The sequence below is a fragment of the Dama dama genome, chromosome 1, assembly GCF_033118175.1.
Source record: "Dama dama isolate Ldn47 chromosome 1, ASM3311817v1, whole genome shotgun sequence".
NCBI lineage: Eukaryota > Metazoa > Chordata > Mammalia > Artiodactyla > Cervidae > Dama > Dama dama.
Window position 1 is genome coordinate 29,695,402 of NC_083681.1, and position 4,992 is coordinate 29,700,393.

The 4,992-nt window shown below is 41.1% G+C and overlaps 1 protein-coding gene across 1 annotated transcript in view; it reads right to left on the minus strand.

Annotated features, from left to right (window-relative positions):
- JAML (junction adhesion molecule like) overlaps positions 1-4,028 on the minus strand; it is a 30,567-nt gene extending 26,539 nt beyond the window's left edge. The window contains exon 1 of the mRNA XM_061145177.1: positions 3,874-4,028. The gene's annotated coding sequence lies outside the window, so the exon portion shown is untranslated. The remainder of the gene's footprint in view (positions 1-3,873) is intronic.
- Positions 4,029-4,992: the final 964 nt, after the last annotated feature.

Genomic DNA, 4,992 nt, shown 5'->3' on the forward strand with positions numbered 1-4,992 from the left:
TACTTTAAAACCATCTCTATTATCTCTGTGGTATAAATATCACTGCACCCACCATTTCCTGGGAATAGACTTGCTGTTCTACACAAAGCCCCACAGTTTTCTTAACAAAACAGAAATATCTTAACTCCAAAGAGTCACAATTCAACCAGCCTTAGGCTCCGACCTACCACTGTAGTGGGCCTCAGCCATGATCTCTGAACCCTTAACACCCTGGAGTAATTCCACCTCAGAATTTGCTGAAAGGAAAGGTCTTCTTGGTGTATTAATATCATATTACCCTAGCCAGCTCTGCTGGAAGTCCAGCACATACATGGTGGCCATTTCAACTTATAAAAAAATGATTACCTAAGAGTTTCTTATCTGAATTTTAATCAACAAAATTCTCCATCTGGGTCTTCCCTGGTGGCTCAGTGGTAAAGAATCTGCCTGCCAATGCAGAAGACATGGGTTCAATCCCTGATCTGGGAAGACCCCACGTGCCGCAGGGCAGCTACCACTCTGTGCTCCAGAGCCTGGGAGCCACAGCTGCTGAAGCATGCGTGCCCAGAGTGCGCGCTCCATAAGAGAAGCCACAACAATGAGAAGTCAGCGCACCACAGTTAGGGAAAGCCCGTGCATAGCAACGAACACACAACACAGCGGTAAATAAATAAAACCACTAAAAGAAATTCTCCATCTGGAAAATCAGGGTCAAGCTTTTCAAGGCAGCCCTACCTAGGTATTGCTTATGCAGAAAGTCAGTTGACCTTGATGAACCTCAATTTCCTCACCTATAACATGGGGATAATGACTCAAGAATCAGATGTAAGAATGTAGATTTCAGTGCTTTAAAAAATAGAAAGCATTACTATATAAGATCCTATTTTTTATAGCCTAAAAGGCATATAGGAAATAGAGTTATTAGCTTTAGAGGAGATTTTGGACTCTGAGAATCTACCTTTACAAGAATGGCAAATGATGAATCAGAATGAACTGGAAACTTCTTAAGTTTCGGTTCTTGAATCCATTACAACAATGAAGGTAACAATTACACTGACTCAGATCTACCAAAAGTCACATTAAGTTTTCCCAAATATAAGTATTTCTAATGAAAATACAGATCTCTCTCAAGATAGCCACAGCGTGCTTTATTCCAGCTCTATATAAGATACACCCACCTTATCCCACACATACATCACTGAGCATGAAAAGGGGCTTCCTGCATAGTATAACTTTAATTCATCATATCTGGGACAACTAAGATCCCTGTTGTATTCTGGATGAAATTTTTCTCCAGGAAGTTGGTTGCGCTCCCTTCATTCCCCAGCAAATAGTTGTCCTATATTCCCCAAAGCAGTGCACTATTTGCACCAAGGAGTAATCATTGATTAGTGTAGATTTACCTACACCCTCAAGGGCAGGACCAAAATACATCTCATTTATGATTGTCCCATGCCTGTGCTACAGCACGGGTGAAGTGTCTGGCATATACTGGATACGTACTGATAGCTGCCAATATACCCATCAAATTGAAATCAGCGTCGACATCCTGCAAATGTACCATTCTATTCTAAGAGGAAACCAGCGACCCCAAAAAGATTCTGAATCTAGTCACCAAACTCAAGACTCACCGAGCCACACCCAAACCTTTTTCAAACAAATTCTAAGAAATGTGCCAACAATCTGATAAATAGAAGATACCCATTTTCAGTCCTAAGTACTCAAAGACACCTTTAGAACTCTGTGTGAATGAATAGAGAAGCAATGACTTAACAGTAAAAGCATTAAGTTTTTTAAAAGTTCTCTTCCCAGATCAGACATTCATTAACTAATTCTTTGATATTTGGGAAACCACTCCATCACCCTGGGCCTCTTTCTTCACATTAAAGGATCAGACTTTTCCCCTCTAGTTCTAGCACCACACTGGGAGTCAGTAGCTGACACTCATTAAACTAGAGAAGAGTATGTGAGACGCACTGAGTGCTCTGCACATTAACCAATTTAATTCTCACAACCCTCTATGAGGTTTTACACAAGAGGAAACTGAGGCGCAAAAGTGAAGTGCTCTGCCTAACAACACAGAGCAAGTGGCAGAGCCAGGATTCAAACCGAGGTCTTCTGGATCAGAGATTGTGTCCTTACTGCTATGGACGTCTCCTCCATGCATGTGAAAGTAATCAGTGTTTTAGAGCAAAGCTTCCCTGAACTTCATTTAACAAAACAAGATTAATCTGATCCCCCTGACTGAATGTTCTTCACACCCCCTGTCCCTAGTTAACTCCTGTTCATCTTTCAGATCTCAAATTAAATGTAATTTCATCAAGGAAACCTCTCCCGAAACACCCTATCCAGGGCACATCCTAGCCACATGTTTTAATAGTACTATTATTTCTCTTTCTTTTAGGGCATTTGTCACAATTTCTAATTACCTATTTGCTTAAGTGCTTGTTTGAGTAAAGGCTTGTACTCCACCCTCACCCCCCAAGACTATAAGCTTCATGAGGGTAAGAGCCGTGCTTATCGGCCAGTGCATCTCCAGCACCAGCACAGAGTAAGACCCAGAGTGAAAGTCCAGGGACCACTGATCAGATGAATTAATAAACACTTAAATGAGCCAAGAAGGTGACTCAAGTTAAGTTTCAAGTTTCCTAGTTAGTTGGCACATATTCAGAAATCCCTACCATGTAATACAGATAGATAAATAATAGATAATCTTTTATATATATATACACATATAGTTCAGAATTTTATTATTCAGATACATAATTCAGAATTCATATATGAATCTCAGTCTCTAAAAAAAATCTAACGAAAGCACGCAGATGAACCTTAAGCACCTTGATGGACTCCATCTGAATCTTCGACTCTGCCAACTTCCTTCCCAGGTGCTAATTTATCTTCTCACCAGCATGTTCTTGAGGTAATTCTGCATAATAAGTTATCTCATGTGTTGGTCAAATGTTTGGAGCTGAGCTCATGGTTCTTTCACAATATAACTCTTGGCAAGTATCTTCTATCACCCCTGGGGAGTTGTAACTATCAGGACCCCCTTTTCTGTTATTAAAAGTGTAAGGGAATTGTTGTCTTTGGCACAATTATAACAGAAAAAAAAATCTCAGAAAAACAGAAAAAAAAGAAAAGAAAAAGAACAGGAAAAAAAAAACAGAAAAAAAAGAGGCTCATGGCAATGAGATGACCACACAATATGTGGAAATGACCTCCTCAATATTATAATATTACAGGACAAAATAAGGGAGAGGAGCTCTCTCTCTCAGTCAAGTGTCTGCCCCTAGTAAGGACAAGTGCCCACTGAGCCCACCCACAACCTCACCACCTCCCCTCAATCAGGCAGTCGTTACTCCTGCTCTCTCCTTATAGACCAGCTTCTATCTAAACCATCCTACTTAATAGTCCCTGAGATCCGGCTATGCAGATGGTAAGGCAAGCATGAACAACAGCCTAGCTCTCTTGGGAGGTTTAAGTTCCTGACTTCTTAAGGTTAAATATTGGCCTGTGTAGGATTGGGAGAAAAGAAACAGTTCAGGAAGAGTTCTGCCATGAGTCCAAGGAACAGCCAGCCACAGCTCTACTTAAAGCCACAGGCAACTTAAAAGCTAAAGCTTATCACCATCATCATCATAATTTACTCTTTTATTAAGAGCAAACCTTACTGTTTTTTTCTCTGAGGATCTTAACACAGGTTACTCTACACTGCAGAAAGGAAAACTGGACCCACTAGACTACCTTATGGCAGTCCTCCTGCAGAGGCCCACAGTTCTGGGATTGCCTCACAGCCCAAAAGGATGGCCTTTAAATGAAAACCTTCAGAACCAGCCTTCTTCCGAGTGAGAAAAGTTCAAGTCACTGCTTAAGAAATACAAAGCAGGCGCTTACCCAAGATGATGAACACCAGGAGAACTCAACACCAGCAACTCAATTCTCCCACCACTGCAGTTCCCAAGTCCAACTGAAGACACTTCTGCCTGCACAGAAGGTCAGGCTCAGATCAAACCATATGCGTGCATCCTGAGGTGGCTGCAGCGACACAAACAGGAACCTCCAAATTAAGGTTCTCGTTTCAGTCAGCTGGCCTATTACTCAATTTTTATTTACACTTTCATTCTAAAATGAGGTAATAAATTCACCTTACTGAGGCAAGCCTCATGTTTCAGACCTCTGCAGGTGTCATCTCCTCTTCTAGGCGACAACCTCCTAGGATGGGATGTTGAATGGTCCCAGGTAAACAAGCTGAGAAATCAGCTTTGTGCAAACAAAACACATTTAAGATTAACACAAAACATTTTGCTCTGTATCTAAAATATAGCAATCTTGCAACTTTATTTTTCCTCTCAGTACACCGGGGCAATATAGCTAATCCCTGTTTCCAAAGATATGCCTGTCCCGTCCTCCAGCTCACCACTGAGGCATGTCAATCTTCCCTGACCATATGACATCAGCATTTCTAGCATACAAGAAGCATTTTATTCCTCAGAGAATCCCTCAGGTGACTTGGACATCCTAGATTAAAAACTCAAAGCTTCTTTGAATTAAGGTATCTTTTGCTTTCAAGTCACCACTTCAAAATAAGTGTTTTTAGTGTTTTCACCACCTTCAGTCTTGCCTGCACTGGTTTGACTTACACATGGGCATACTTGTTTTTTGAAACTTGTTCTGTATCATTTGACAAGTTGTTGAATGCTTGCTCTTCTCCAGGACTATGTCGCATGGTTCTTGAGAATGGTTATGCTGGTGAGCCAGCAATTGAGCAAATACCCGCAATGTGGTCTATTTTAGACTATCAACATTTTAACAGTTGTTAAAAATTCCTAAAAATTTAACAATCAACTCTTAAGGTGTGAGCTGGCTCCAGCACATCTCTGCAGCACACCTATGCAGATTTTTGCTGGGGTACGGCTCAGAGATGAATCGTTACTGGGTGCTGAAAATCAGAAACCACCTCCCTTCTCTTTCACATGACAGCTCTAGTCTTGTATGTACACACACACCAAAAAG